We start from the raw sequence: 16,941 nt of genomic DNA on the forward strand, positions 1-16,941 counted from the left end.
AAAAAAAAAAAAAAAAAAAAAAAAAAAGAAAAAGGAAAGCCCCATGGAGTAATGTCAACTGGTACTTTCTACAAATATATTTGGATCTGTTTAATGGCTAAACTGTAGAAATGGGGAATTTCCTTTCCTAAATTTGAAAGGTAAATTTGATAAACTTTTTCCTCTAATTGGTCCTCTTTAAACTGTTTTAAGGAGAATCAGCTGAAACATACTTGATTTAATCTAATGTATAGCACAATAGTTAAACATGTATCATCTATAAAAGTGCTTAATTTTAACTATATAAATAGTAATAAAATATAAGTTTTTTTCTGGTACTGGGGATTGGTCCTAGGGCCATTGCACTAATAGTACCACTCTTTTTCTTGTTTGTTTTTTTTTATTTTGAGACCATGTCTCACAGAGTCAGTAAGTTACCCAGGCTGAGCTCAAACTTGTGATCCTCCTGCCTCAGGCTCCCACAATTTTGGAATAATAGGTACAGGCCACCATGTTCACCTAGCTCATAATTTTTAAGTCAGAGCAGTCTTTCACTGTTAAGATGTATTGAAAACACCATCATGAATGAATCCTATTATCTAATTTATCATTCCTTTTCCTATAAAGCAGAGATACTTAACTAATGTTGTTTAACTTAAATGCTACCATGTGATGAACTTCTGTAGAATTCTTTGAAACTTTTCTACTACCTCTTCTACTACTTTAGCAACAAGAACTTGAGGAAATTTATAATAGCTTTGATCAGTTTGTTTCTTTCAATAGTTGTAGAATATGTTCATTTCCCAGGGAATGCATCACAGAATTGAAAAAGAGATAACACATGTAAAAATCTTATTCAAATAAGTGAAAAGTGGTATTGTTTTCAGATCAGTATTTGTTCTTTCAGGGTCTCTAGAAAACTGTAGTGGTTGATAGTTTAGACTGTAGAGCTGCATGTTCTGGGGTCAAGCTATGTAATCCATGGACAACTTTCTAAAAGCTGTCTGTGCCTCAGTTTCTCTGTGAAAATGACATTGTAATTGTATTCTTACTTCATAGCATTGTGTGAAGATTAAATAGATCAGTGTCGGGTGTGGTGGTACGTGATTATAAATAAACGTACCACTCAGAGGCTGAGGCAGAAAGATTGCCATGAATTTGATGCCGGCTAGGCTACACAGTGAGATCCTGTCTCAAAAACAAAACAAAATAGTAAATGGATTGATATGTGAAATCACACCAGTGTCTTGACACACAGTGAATGTTCCACCATGCTCATCACTTCACCATGTAGCAGAGGATAATTGCTCTTGGGTTTATGCTAACCATGGTTTTCTCTCTGGAGTTCTTCCCTCCTACTTTTGCATTTCCCTCAGCTAGAGAGCTCACTGAGGTTAGGACTGAACCTTACCAATTTTTATGTCTTCAGTATTTGGCATAGTTCTTAGTACCTGATAGACATTCCATAAGTGAATGGGTTACATTATGTATTCATCACACAACCAGTGAAGAGAAAAGATACTGTAGGAGAAGTGCAGAAAAAGAAGTGTTCAGTATCTGTATTAATATCCCTCCCTTTCCGATCCACCTTGCTTTCGTTGGCCAGACTTACTCCATTCTTCTTGTCAGTCTGGCCTCCCCTTGTCTTTGTAGACTTGTACAGCCCCGCCTCACCCGCATTTGGAGTGGCTTCTTGGGTAACCTTCAGTAACCACTCTGCCTGTGACAGTCTTCTATTCATAGAAGTCTTGGCCCATGCATATTTCCTGCTTCTTTTTAATTTTTGTCATTTTAACTGTGTGATAAATGCACATAGTATAAAGTTCATGAAGTGCAACTCATCTATATGATAAAGTGAGCCTCAGGCTCCAGAAGGCAGTTCCTAAATTACTGATTCTTTATGTATCCCTGGAGAAAAACTCTCTGTGTTGGGATGTATGTTTCAATTTTAGCATATCCTACACTGTTCTACTTTGCTCTTTTTTATATAATATATTTAGGATACTCTTCCATATTACACATAAAGGACTACCTCAGTCTTTTTAAAGCTATAGAGTAGCTCATAATTTTCAGCGAATCCTTAATGTTGGGGATAGTTATATTTTGGCTTTTGCCAACATTGGTGTATTGCATATTCTTACACATACCAAACTCCACATAAGTATATCTGTAAGATAAACATTGATGGGGTTACTGAGCCAAAGGATATGTGAATTTTTAGATGTTTACAATGGAAGACAAGCAGCTTTTTATAGAACTTATAGTAATATAAATTGTCAACAAGTTGAGCATGGTGGTGCACACCTATAATCCCAGCACTCTGGAAACAGAGGCAGGAGGATTGCCATGAATTCAAGGCTAGCATGGGCTATGTAGTGAGTTCAGAACCAGCCTAACCTACATAGTGAGACCCTGACTCAAAACAAAACAAAAAACAGTGTGTATCATACTCTACATGAAAACACCTGGTTGAGGAGGCGAGAGGTGACCAAAATCCAGGCAGCATTTACATTGGGACCACCCAGACATGTACTTGGTGTACCTGGAGGAAAGAGTACCTTTTTCTGATTTCAACTGCTAGTTCAGTTATTTGAGCAAGTAGAGGCCTTGTTCCTTTACCTCATATCATAGAACCACTGTAAAAAGCATCCTCTGCTCTGTTAAAAAAAAAATCTTAAAATACCTTTCAGCTAGAACTGCCATCTTCCAGTAATTTGCCAAAATAACAAAAACAACGGTAAAGTGGAGAGGAACCCAGTGCACGTTCTCTAGGCCTTTTAGAAAACATGGGTTGTTCCTTTGGTCACATGCATGCAAATCTACAAAAAGGGGGATATTGTCAACATCAAGAGAATGGGTACCATTCACAAAGGAAAGCCACACAATTGTTACCATGGACAAACGAAGAGTCTGCAGTGCTGCTGGCATGCTGTTGGCATTGTTGCGAACAAGCAAGTTAAGGGCAAGGTACTTGCCAAGAGAATCAGAGTATGTAGGCACATTAAGCACTCTCACAGTTGAGAAAGCTTCCTGAAGTGCATCAAGGACATTGATCAGAAAAAGGATTCTAGAGAGAAAGGTAGCTGAGTACAACATTTTGTTTGTCCATGCATCTGTTGATGGATATTTGGATGTCATGGCTACTTTTGGCTATCATGCTGCTATAACTGGTGTATGTGTGTTTCAGTCTCTGCTTTAAATTCTTTTATAAATGAGCCCAAAAGTAGAATTGCTGACTTACATGGTTTGCACAATGAAATAGTGTCCCTTATCTGCCATAAAGAATAATTTTACTGTCCTAAAATCTCAGGCTTCACCTATTCATTTTTCACACCTCTTTGCCTCTGCTTAGATTTGCATATATTCCTCTGAAGAAGTTTATGCTCCTTTAATTCTAGAGGAGTTCTACCTTCAGGTAGAAATGAGTTATTAAAGTTGGCAATCAAGCGAGTCAGAAAATGAGGTATCCTGGTAAGTTACTTATTGTCCTTTAGGCCTTGAGATTTTGAGTTACCTGCACTGTTATCATATAGATAACAAACAGAGACCTTTAAAATGTCAATACAGACAAATTGTGTATTGCATCCCTTTAGTCCATAAAAATGTGAGCACATGTATGATACGCCCACCCTTGTGCTAGATACTTTAGGAATTAAAGAGTCCTGAGGACTTATTTTAGCAGTTTCCACCTTTTCCATCCGTAGGTTAGCCCTTTGAATGTTGTTTCCAAGAGCCGCATGTTTTGAAAGATGCCACCTGTTACATAACTACCTTTATGTTAGGCCTTTTCAGAGTAGTGAAAACAACATTCAAACCTCTGTTATATTTTTCAGTTAAGTTCTAGTGGTCCAGGAATCTTGCTAATAGAACTAGTCAAGTTTTTAAATTCAGAGGCTGAGTGTTCAGTTCAGTTGTCTGTGTGATCGTCATTGTGCCCAGTCCTCTCATTACCGCTGTGTCAAGGTCTTTTGTGGGGCTGTGTTCTAGGCTTGTCTTGCTCAGGTTAACAGTTCTCTGTCTTCCTCAGTTGTTTGCTTTTCCCACTGTACTTTCTCTGTGGCGATGTCCATCGAAGTATAAGCAATATTGCACTAGGATAGAAAATAAACCCTCAGGAGTTTGTGCCTGTTAAAGCAGTGGTTCCTGTGAGGTTTTGTTGTTCACTCCATATGAATTTCCCAGTGTCTTGTATAATCATGTTTAGAAACATTTTGTATAATGCCAATATGTACATTATTAGGGAGTCTCATTTTTCCTTTTTAAAAAAATCTTAAATTTTAAGATTTTGCATGCACTTTAAGGTATATACATTCTGCCTTAAAAGCCTCTACTGACAATGCTAAATTTGATTACTTTTGGTGAGTAACATGCTAACCACTGTGTATGATGGTAGTACAGATTCTATAGATGATAGTGAGGACTCTTAACAGCTATAAACAGGTGAGTGGATTTAATTAGGGAAAAGTTCTTTTATCTGTCCCTTACCTTCCTGATTCACTGTGCTATTCACGTATAAAAGTTCTGTGTGCATTTGAAATAGAAATGGTATATTCTGAAAATCTGGGATTAAAAGAAAGTGTTATATAGCATAAAGTTTCAATTTCGCAAGGTGAAAAGCTATGGAGGTCTGTTTCACAACAGTGCAGACAACTTTAACACTAATTGTGTTAGCTTTCTGTTACTGTGACAAAATCAAGTTTTAAGGAAGAAAGGTTTATTTGGCTCAGTTTCAGGAGTTTCAGTCCATGGTCGGTTGTCCTTAATTGGCTTAGGCCTTCAGAGGCACAGTACATCATGAAGGGGAGTGTGTGACAGAAGAACCCCATTTTTCTCATGGCAGCCAAAAGCAAAAGAGAAACAGGAAAGGGCAGAACCCCAGGGTCCCCCTCAGGAGTACATTCCTCAGTGAATTAACAAAAAGTTCAGCCACTTCCCATGGACACCACAAGCTGATGACCAAGCCTGCAATACTTGGGCACTTGAGCGACATTCAAGACACAGACTCTGCCACTAATGAACCACACTCTTTAATATGGTTAAAGTGGTGCATTTTATGCAGGTTTTTGCACAGTTCTCCCCTATAACAGTAAGTATTTAAAACACCTTCCAAGTGATAACCATGTGACCAGACCCTGACTTTTCTGTATGTAATAATGTGTGAGGATTCTGTTTCATATCTGTAGACCATGTTTTCAACTATTTTTGTGAAATACTTTAAGCACCTTAGTCCCTTGAGTTACATTACAAGAGAAATGTGATAATTAATTCAAAGCCAAATAAAACCCATGATCAACTATCCACTAAAGCTACCTCAGTGACACAGACTTTTAAATGAACCATTACTAATATACTCTCTACATATTGCTATATAGGCCCGGGTTGTGGATAGAAAAAGGCAATAGAAGAATATCTCAAGTTGCATTTAGTGATTCTAGTGTTCCCAAGGCCCAAGATAAATGAAAGATGAGTGTTTCTACTTCATTTGTCTGGCTGGACCCTTATGCCTGGTGCTGGATATATACCATAAACACCCTGAAGACGCAACCATGGAAACACTTGTTTTCTTGTTGGACTAAATTTACTCTGGGTTGAATATTAACACAGTGCCTGGCAGGACTTTAAAAGCAAAAATAGCTGAGGCGTGATTCACTCTGAGTCATGTGCTGCTATTGCTGCTATACTGCCTGAAGCTTGACATTGAACAAGTTGGCAGCCTGTATTGCTACATTTTTTCTAGGAATTCTGAACACATTTCATTCTGGTGAATTTGCTTGTGCAATGATATTAAATAGAGTAATATGTTTATTTTGTTTCAAAGTCAAATGAATTTGAGAATGGCGAAACAAGTATTTTTCTTGGGCTTTCTGGAAAAGCTTAGATTCTCAGAATTCTGTGGCTCCAAAGCTTAGTTTATTTTATACAGTATTAACAAAATATGGAAGTTTTGTCATATATTCTTTGGGCTTTTCTGATTTTGAAAACACCACAGAGACTGAAAATCATTGTTAAAAAGAAGCCAGTAGTACTATCAAGTAGGATTCATTATTTTTATGATATTACCAGACAAGATGGATCATGCCATTCTCAAAGCTCTTTCCCTTTCTTTCATAATAGGGTGAGGCATGCAGCGTAGCTGGCCTTACAGTTAAGTTAGATGTATAACTTACAAGCTTCTCTCTTGTTGTGAAAGGTTATATAATGGGAAGTTCATTGGTTTGGAAAGGTAGGCTGAACCCTCCCACGGGATTTCTGTTGGCCCTTTAAATGTGCTGCGTGCCTTTCCCTGAGTAAACCCGTGTGGCTGAGAAATAGTGAGCACTTGTTGGCTGACTGTGGGAAAAACTTAGAAGGGTCAGTGGCTGTCATCTGGCAGGACTCAGAAATGGCTGACAATCTAAAACAGTATATATGAGAATGGTTTCCCTTGATGTTGCAATCTTTATTTTAACATGTTTTTGTGTTTAGCTGTTGGAGTTGCTTAAGAGTGTAATTTCAATAGAGGTTTAGTTTCAGCTCTTTAATTTTAACTGTAGGGAACTTGATTTTTTTTTTTTTTAATTTAAAGTCATTATCACTTTGCTTTAGGATTTCAGTGATTTGTATAGGAAGAGATTTCCTGTGACAGCCTGAAGTCAAAGGAGCTTAACCTGGTTCTTAATATTATTTTGAAATTGGTTACCATAAAATTCTTACATTAGAAGATGTAACTCTGTCAGAGAATTTCAACATAGTTGCATAAATTGTGTTTCATATTACAGCTTGTTCCCTGCTTGACTTCATTGAAAGTAATAAAAGGATTCTTTGAGAAAGATCTGGTGAGTTAGCATCATTATTTAAAAAAAAGAACTTACTCATAATGTATCCTGTGTTGCTAAGTTTTCAAAGTTAGCTATCTCAGCCACACCCAAAGCCCTTTCAGAGGATTGAAATCCACATATTCATTTATGCTAGCATAAGAGTTTTCTTCCCAGTAAAGGAGCTGAGATAGATACGAATTTTCCATGAGATATGATGATTACATGAAAAACTAACATTGGGAAATTGGGGTGCTGCCAAGTCTTCAATGTAATATGTAGTTCCTTCTTCTGTGGTTAAAGAGATCCCACAGAACAGGGCTTTCCAACTTGCATCCTGTGGGTGCCAGAAATACCCTCGAGGTACTTTTTTGTATCCCACAGGGGTTCCACTACCCTGCCTTGAGGCAAGAGAGGGTACCAGTCCTGCTGTAGCCTTCCCCACAGTCTAGATTGTGCAGACCCTCCACAGCTGCATTTTGGAGGCATAGGAAGTTTTTACATGCCTTGAAAAGCAGCTCAACAAAGTTTAATTAGCTAAGAATTTTCAGGTTGTAAGCCAAGGAGTGGTCTGAGTCTCAGCATGTCCCTGTAGCCACTCTGTTATTACTGCAGATGTGCCTTATCCTTAGTTCTGTGAACCTTTGATTTCCCCCAGTCATTCATTACTAGACTTATTTCTTGAGCCTATTATATGCCAGAAATTAGATTTTTTTGTGTTTTGAGACAGGTTCCCCATATATAGTTCAGACTGGCCTTGAACTCCCCATGTATTGTAGGCTGGCTTCAAACTCAGAGCAATCCTTCTGTCTCAGCCTCCTGCATGCTGGGGTTACGGGTGCATTCTACCAAAACCAGCTCAGAAATTAGAATTTTTGTGTGTATACCTAGGATTGAACTCGGGACCTTGCTCCAGTGAGGCAGGTGGCAGAACCAGTGAGCTAAATCCCTGGGTAAAGTTAAAATTTTTGATAACAAAAATTTGAATAACCTTTTAAGAAGTACATATTTAACTTGGAAAGCCAGACATGCAAATTATTAAATATATTAATCATATGCTTTTTAAAAAAGACTGGGTGCAAGCATATCATCTTGCAGTAGTAACAATTTTTTAAATGCTTTTAATTTATAAAAAATAATTATTGTAAGCTTTGCGCAGTGGCAGTATCGTAGCCAATGAGGTTTATCCAAGGTGCAATTATTGCTAATTGAAAAATAATAATTGTATAATGGGGTATGGTGTGATGTTTTAATACATGAGTATATTGTGGAATGATTAAATCAAACCATGATATTTGTCACATGACCTATTTTCTATGATGAAAGCATCTAACAGATCTGTGTAGCAGTTTTTAGATATATATTACTATTACCAGCTGTGGCCACTGACATATGCAATAGATGGCTAATGTTTATTCCTCCTGTCTAACTGAAAATGTATGCTCTTTACCATCATCTCCCCTGTCCCTCTTGTCCCCCTCCTCCAGCCTCTGGTGCCCACCATTCTGCTCTCTGCTGCTAGGCATTCAGCTGTCATAGTTTCCACATAGAAGTGAGGTCATGCAGTTGTTTATCTTTTTTTGCTTGACTTATTTCCCTTCAGGTTCATCCATGTTGTCACATGTGACAAAATGCCCCCTTTAAAAGGCTGAAGAGAACCAGGCATGGTAGTACACACCTGTAATCTCAGCATCTGGGCAGGTGAGGCAGGAGGATTACCACAAGTTCAAGGCCAGCCTGGACTACATAGTTCAAGACCAGTGTGTTAGTAGTTACTTTTCTGTCATTGCTGAGACAAAATACTCAACATCCAGAGTTAAAGGGGAAAGTGTTTATTTAGCTCACAGTTTGTAGAGGTTTCAGTCCATAATCAGCTGGCTCCAAAGTAGAGCGGCATGGCAGAGGGGCATCACAGAGGAGAAACAGTTCATGGTACCCACCGGGTGGCAAAAGCAACAAGGGACCGTAACAGAGTTTCCCTGCCCCTTTTATCTTCTTCAGACTATTTAGGGCTAGTAGCACCCACACCTTCATCCTAGTGCCCTCAGGCCTAGTCCCACCATGACTCAGTCACACTCCAGATTTGGCATCTCTGGAAAGCATGAGGCTTTGGGGGGACATCTAAACACCAGCCATGACAACCAGCCTAAAGTACACAGCGAGACCCTGTTTCAAAAAACAGAACAAAGGGGGCGGGGAGAAAGGGAAGAAAGAAGAAAGACTGAATACTATTTTGTTGTGTATAAAATATGCCACATTTTATTTATCCCCTCATCCGCTGACAGGTATTTAGGTTGCTTTCATACCTGGCTCTTGCAAATTATGATGCAGTTGTCCTGGGAGTGCAGATTTCTCTTTGACACTGATTTCACTTCCTTTGAATATATACTCAGAAGTGGGATTGCTGGGTCATATGGTAATTTTATTTGTAAGTTTTTAAGGAACCTCCATACTCTTCTCCATAGTGGCTGTGCAGGTTTATACTTCCACCAGTGGTGCACACTGGTACCCTTTGTCCATATTCTCTGAGTTGGCATCTCATGGTTTTAATTTGCATTTCCTTGGTTAGAGTTGTTGAAATTATCTTTGTATGTCTGCTGGTCATTCATAGGTCTTTTGAGAAATACTCATTCAGATCCTTGGCCAATTTTTAATTGAGTTTTTTGTTTGTTTTGCTGTTGAGTTCCCAATTTGCTTTTAACGTTGGTCTATTATCAGATGTGAGTGCTTGACACCTTTGTCAAAGATCAGCTGATGCCAAGTGCATGGATTTATCGCTGAGCTTTCTGTCCTGGTTGATGAGTAATAGCACTTTTTTTTTTTTTTTTTTTTTTTTTTTAACCAGTAACAACTGTTGACCTTTTTGAGCACTTCCTACTTTCCCAGCACTATTCAAGGTGTTATGATGCAGGTGGGTAGCAATGTTCCCATTTTACAGGGGGATTATTGAGGCCAATAGAGGGTGAGCTTTTTTGTCCATCTTCATATGTATGTCCTTGACCACTATATAAACTGCCTGTTGTTGATTGGCTTTATCAAAGGAAAGATCTCTAAGAAGGAGGAGAAAGTGGGAACTCAGTATACCAGTAATAATATTATCTCTTTTTTAGAATATTAAATTTCTTTTTAAAAAGTCAGTGATTATTTTGGAGCACCTTTGCTAAAACCTGTTGCTAAAATAAAGTGGCTTCCTCCTGGGGCTAAAGCTGAAAATGATTTACCACATATACAGCACATCTTTCTTAGGCTGTATGTGCTAATTCCCAAAAGGAACCAAGCCTTAGAACTTAATGTTCTTGCGCATTACCTCAGAGACTAAAGTCAGCTCTGAAGTCAGTGTTGAGTTTGCCATTCAGAGGCACTGTGGGTAGAAGTAATGCTTTTCTTCCAACAGCAGTGGTCCTTTCAAGCTCTGTAACAACCTGTTTCTGTCCTTTCAAGTCCCTCAGCTCACAATAAGCCCCAAATGGTTCTTCAGAGTCCCACAGCTCTCTGATCTCTCTGGGCTCCGTCTAGTGCCCAGGAGTGGGAGAGGAGTGAAGGTCACCACCGCTCGCTCTGTTCCCTGGGCCTGGGAAGGCTCAGGGACTGTGGGATGGGGCAGCTCGCGGCGGTGGGTCTGTGATACAGTGTGCTCTTAGGGTGCATTTATTTGATATGGGCTTCTTTTTCATTTCTTGGTATATTTTATAAGAAAATATCTCACCATAGGAATAAATTATACTTATTTGCTGAGCAAAGCTGACTGCAAGGACATTTTAGTTTTCACTTCAGGGAGTGCAGCTTTTGGCATTTGTAGACAAATTACCATATTGTTTGATGAAGTGTAAAATAACACACTTAAACCGAGAGCATGCACACGTTTCCAGATACATGATAGAGTTTTCTGACTTGTCAAATAACAATTTCTGAAATATAATTTGAGTAGACTTTACAGTTCAGCCAGTGTATCCTGAGTACCCACATATGTATTTACCAGTTATTTATTTTTGATTTAATTCAGCCTTTATATCTATTTGCAAATAAAGAATGCATATAATTTTCTTAAAAAAACAAACAGCATTTTGTCTTGAGCTTTTTCTTGGTACATTAAGTTGGTATCCTGGGAATCAAGATGTTGCACCATGGAAATACACATTCATATTCTCGTGGCCTAGTCCTACAGATTTACTTTTAAAGATGGCCGGTTCTGTCATTTTAAAATAATGTTTTAGAAATTCACTGAAAAAGGAAGGTGACCTTATGATTACTGGATGATAAATTCCACTCAAGGGAGCTTCTTGTGGGCGGCTTGTAACTGAAGACAGTGCATCTTTTGGAGTTGGAGAGAGTGCAAATGAGGACGGTGACCAAGGACAGAAAGCAGCAAGATATGAAGCTGCTGTCCCTGCGCCCTGCCTCTGCTGTCTGCAGCCAAGATCCATGCAGGTCCCATTGCAACACCTGGGAGGCCAGGTGAGGCTCTGTGGCCCCCTGGGGGTAGTGTTTCCCTAGGTTCTTGTTCCCTGACTCCTGGAAGAAGGAATGTGCTTGTCAGGACCAGAGGGAGCAGAATGACTCCAGAGAAGAAAATGTGATTAGGGGAGGCAGGGAAGTGAGCAGGAGTAGGAGAGTGAATTTGGGAAGAGAATAAGCTGGCAGGCAGAGGAGAAGAAGGACTTTCTCCTCTCTCCTTTCTCCTCCCTGGCTAAGAGTCTGGTTATTCTGCTTCTTCCCTGAGTTTCCCCTTATTTCTGACCCTTTGATGACACTGCCCTCCCATCTTGTTGTCTCTCATCTTCCTGTGTGCTCCCTCCTCTCATCTCCAGCCCCATCAGGGTTCATAGGTAACCTCTGCATGCCATGACCTGCGTGCCACACCTGAACACCCACCAAGCTTACCCAGACTCTGTAGGTACCTGTCAAGTCAGAATGAACCCTGCCTTAGCTGTCCTTCCTCAAGTTGAGCAGACAGTCCCCAGATCCATGAGCCACAAACTGGGGGAGACAATCTCCAGATCTGTAAGGAAGAGGGTGTGCCCTTGTAAGGGCAATTTGATAAACAGCACCTGTGTCAATCTCCCAGATGACAGTGAGTATGGACTGGTCGCTTACACAGAGAGTCGGGGGGTCAGGGGCTGCGTGATGGAACCCTGGCTATGCCCTTCCCATCCACAGCTGCAGCTTTGCTGCTTACCCACCAGGTGATCTGTCAGATGGACCCATACTCTGCTTCCTATTAAAAACTAAGAACAAGGCCAGGGATTTGGCTCAGTGGTTCCACCACTTGCCTCACAAGTGCAAGGACCCAAGTCGATCCTTGGTACATTTAAAACAAAAAAAAAACAAAAAACAACCTAAGAACAGTAATATCTGTGTCTCTGCTGCAGCTTTAACTTTGAGTTTTTAATTATGTCAGCACAAATGTATTGAGATTAGTATTTAAAAATCGTCTGAGTGGGCAGGGATTTGGCTCAGTGGCACCATACCTGCCTCACAAGCTCAAGATCCCGAGTTTGATCCCCAGTACAAAAAAAAAAAAATCATCTGGGTTATACGCCTGAAATCTTAGCACTTAGGATGCTGAGGCAGCCTGGGCTACATAGTGAGTTGAAGGCCAGCCTGAACTACAGACAAGACACTATCTTACTGACCCCAAATTAAAAGTCAAGGGGCCTTCCACTTTGCTAGTAAAACATTTTTTGGTGTTTGCAAATCTGATTAAGCTTTAATTAGAACTTACTTATATCTATTCTTTTTTTGAAATGCTTTTCTTACTATAAAAATGTGTATATTATAAAAATTCATTTAACATAGAAAGCAAAATAAAAATTGTCTGTTATGCCATTACCTGGAGATAACCATATGTTACTATCCAGTGTATTTCCTTATTAATCTTTGTTGCTAGAAAATATGCATTTGCAAATTTGGGATTGGTGTAGTGTTCTGATTATTTCACTCACTATCACAAGAGTTCACTAAATGTTTGAAAAATGATTTAAAACTGATTCATGCTGGGCGTGGTGGCACACTCCTGTAATCCCAGCACTCTGGAGGCTGAGGCAGGAGGACCCCTGTGAGTTTGAGACCAGCCTGGGCTACATAGTGAGTTCCAGGTCAGACTCAACTACATAGTGAGACTCTGTCTCAAAAAAAAACCCCAATAAATAAATAAACAAACAAACAAACTGATTAATAATATTTTCATGTATGTACCATTACTTTATTCCTATTTGAATCACTGTCCTTTATTAATAGTATACATATTATATATATATATGGGGGGGTACCAGGGATCAAATTTAGGACCTTGTACTTGCAAGGCAGGCAGCAGCACCACTGAGCTAAATCCCTGCCCTTAATAATTCATTTACTGGTAGTCTGTCAGTGGATATTAATTTTTAAGTCAGTTTGACAATTTAAAAATAATCTATTCATTGAGTCTTAAAACCAAGTTTGCAAAGTTTTAGGGAATTTCCTCATTATATTTAAATTTTAATTGTTAATTTTTTTGGGGGGTAATGGGGATCAAACTCGGGCCCTTGCACTTGTTAATTATTTTTTAATCTTTATTAGTACATGTGTACAGTGCATAAGGATTACATTCATTACAGTACATGCACCTAACATATCCCATCAATTCATTTTTTTCCCCTTTCCTTCCATCCCCATTTTGCCAGCATCAGATTAATTTATTTATAAATTCTTATAATTATCATACATACAGATTAACAGCCAAAAAGTATATACAGCACATAAGATAATCATACTAATCATACTAAATCAAGATGCACTGTTAGACACATTGTCTCATCGTCCATAGTCCATGCTGGACTACAACTATAAAAATTAAATACATTTATGTTGGTTTTCAGATACACATTGTTTTCTAAAAATTATTTCAAAAGTTAATGATTGGAATTTTGGTAAAAATTTATTCCTTTTGAAAGTGGTTTGAGTCATTTACTTAGTCAACAGATATTATTAAATCCCTCTCAGTACAAGGTCTTAATGCTGAAAATAAAAAGCAGGAAAGCAAGCTTTCTGCCTTGGAGAAGCTCACCACTCACTGCAGGTAACATATGTGGAAATAAGTTATAGTATTGTACTACAAGCAGTGTGCTGAGAACACACAAAGGGAATAGGATGAATTTTTGATCAAAGATAAAGGAAAGGCATCCTGGAAGAATTCACATTTGAGCTGGGTCTTGAAGTGTGGGTAGAGCTTCACTGGAGAAGGCAGAAAGGAGCATTTGAGGCTCAGGATGCAGTACAATCAGAGCCCAAGGGCCAAAAGCACATGTTGTGTTTGAGAGGTGCTCTGGTCAGAGGGGCTAGTGTGTGATGTGCAAGGTCATGGGAGAGGCTTGAGGGATCCAGGCAGGAGACAGCTGTAGTCAGTGGGTTAGAGCCTGGGATGCACAGCAGCGCCTATGACTGCGCTAAGCACCCTCCTGTGTGTGTGTGTGTCATATCTCATTCAGGTCACATAAGGATCTTGTGAGCTGTACATGTGCCCCTCACAAGTGGACACAGAAGCTCAGCCTGAGTGATTCCCCTGAACTAGGGGAAGATGCCTCTCCTGTTCAAGATGAGCTGGGAAAAGACATTGCAGAAAGTGAGACAAGATAGAAAAACTGCAACAGAAATCCAGGCAGACTGGCGAATCTCAGCTGCTGCTGAAGCAGTGGAAATGGAAAAGAAGAGACTGAGAGAGAATTTAAGCATTTAGTAGGCTGAGATCCTGAGGGCAGTCTGGAAGTCAGTTACACTGGTTCAGCAGTCTCATCTTCTTAAAAAATCACAGCCTCTTACTAGTTCTTTGGAAGCATGTATCCAGCATAATAATTTCCATATTTTAACCTCCTTTCCAGTGGGGTTTCTTGTGTGTTCCATTTTTAGAGACTGCTAGAATTAAGATAATGAACAAGGCAGTGGATGGGTGGGCATGGCAAGCAGAAAAGATAAAATAGTAGAGTTTGTTTGAGGTGTACTGAGTTGAAGGTACCCCAGGGGGTACACATGTTTGAAGGGTGCTTTCTACAAAGCTGCACAGTGTTAAAGGTTTAGGAAATAAAGTGACACCAAATTTATGTTCTAATGTAGATGAAGTTAATTTTACCCTCAAAGTGTAGAGTCCAGTATTTTTTTTCTATTGCTACTTCTCTGTAAGGATAATTATGGATTGAAAAGAATCTCTAATATTTTTTAGCTACCTATCTTTGGTCGATTGTTTTATCGCTTGATTCTCAACTAAATATTTACAGAGTTTAAAAAATGTTATTCGTGGTGATCTAAATTACAGTGGACCTGGCCTGGGGACACAGTTCAGTGGTAGAACACTTGCCTAGCATGAGCAGGGCCCTGGGTCTGATCCCCACCCAGCACACAAAACAAAACCAAAAAAAGCCAGCAGCTTTAAGATCTTTTGAAGACCTTGTGGATTATATTTTGTTGACCTTTTCAGACTTCTGTAGAACACACATGTTATCAAGCCTGAAAGTATCTTCCATGCAAAGAGATTCATCCAAATACCAGAATATTTTTAAAAAATGGTTATGGTTTTCAGTAGCTCTCAAAAATATACTTCTCCTTTCCTGTAGCCTCCCCTCAGTTACTGAGTTAATACCCATAAGCCAGAGTCTTTTCAATTTTATAAGATCATTCAGTATAATTAAAGCTTCAAATCTGGATTGGTTTTTAGTTTGGTTCAATTTAGTTTAATTTTAATTAAGAATACTGTTTTATAAACCATCAGACAGGTAAAATCTTTTTATGATTAGTACTCAAACCATGTTTCCCCTTTGGGAAGTAGGGATGAGAAACAGCTATAGTTCTGTATCTGATGAAATCTAATAAACTTTCTTACTTTTGTCCATTTTCTGTTCAGTATCAGTATTAGTCTCCTTAATGAATATTTATTGACTGCTCAATGTATACTAGTACTATTACAGGTTGACCACGTGTAATCTGGGAAGGTGCCTTTTCTTTTTTGTTAGTTAATGGATAAAAGGCACAAAGAGGTTATCAATCTAGGTCAGGTTCACAAAATGAGTTTTCAGTGCAAGAAGGCAAAATAGATTTGCAAAACAAGTACTGTACCTAAAACTAGAAACTTTCCTGTTAAAGAGGCAAAATCAAGTCCCTGATCTTGCCCTGTCTCTCTTGGACAGCAGGGGGCAGCAGCTTCAGATGCTTCAGGAGCAGGTACCAGCATTTACTAAACTGTTCTGGAGTTCTTTACACTGTCAGTACCACTCCCCTGTATCAACAGCAAATTTTTGAGACTTTGAAATAGAGGATTAAGGCATTAAAAACATTACAGTATAAATTGGTGGTTGATTGAAAAGTTACAGTGTCATTTTTATATTTAATATGTATTATCTTGGCCTGTTGCTTTTTAAGGTTTTATATAATCTCTGAGAACAAAAAACTATCAACCATAGAGTTAATTTTCTAGTCTGAAGATAGAGTCATTAATGACATGATATATCAGGCAATGATGCTTGAAGTTGTTCTATACGTCATCACATGATGATCTAATCTACAGGAAGTTACTGTACTGCATGGTGAAGATGAAGTAAATGTGAACGACTGCTGTCATTCTTTCCAGACCATGACTGTATTTCCATAGCTGCTTAGTGTGCTCTTGGTCTGTTGTTGCTTTATATTTGGCCTGTGTAAACTGACACAATATATTTCAAGACAGAGTGATGAAAGTGTTTGAGATCTTTGTTCTAGTTCTGACACTAATGCTGACTAGTTGTCCCAGCCTCTGTAAAGCCTTTCAGTGCTCTCTGGAACAGAGTTTGTATTTTCCTTTGTGTTGCGACAGAACTCTGGTACACTCATCATAGTACTTTTACACACTTTAGGTCACAACCCTAATTAGATTGCCAAAATACTGTTACCAATATTTTATTAAAACAGAAAAATACCTAAATAGGGTACATACCAGTGTGTAAAATGCATAGGAAGAAAATTGTTTTGTGAAACTTTTGTTTCATTTAAACATGTATTTGTACTGGGCGTGGTGGCGTACGCCTGTGACCCCAGCACTTGGGAGTCTGTGGCAGGAGGATCACTGCGAGTTTGAAGCTATCCTGGGTGGTGTAGTGGGTTCAAGGCCAACCTGAACTACATTGTGAGACACTGTCTCAAAAAAAAAAAAAAAAAAAAAAAAAAAAAA

General features: G+C 38.9%; 1 protein-coding gene and 1 pseudogene across 2 annotated transcripts in view; both read left to right on the forward strand.

The window, feature by feature from the left end:
* Nsmce2 (NSE2 (MMS21) homolog, SMC5-SMC6 complex SUMO ligase) overlaps positions 1–16,941 on the forward strand; it is a 238,432-nt gene that overhangs the window by 108,660 nt on the left and 112,831 nt on the right. The window lies entirely within an intron of this gene.
* On the forward strand, positions 7,921–8,087 carry LOC117285101 (annotated as a pseudogene).

The sequence above is a fragment of the Fukomys damarensis genome, unplaced genomic scaffold, assembly GCF_012274545.1.
Source record: "Fukomys damarensis isolate Sample0158 unplaced genomic scaffold, DMR_v1.0_HiC HiC_scaffold_5, whole genome shotgun sequence".
Taxonomy (NCBI): Eukaryota; Metazoa; Chordata; class Mammalia; order Rodentia; family Bathyergidae; genus Fukomys; species Fukomys damarensis.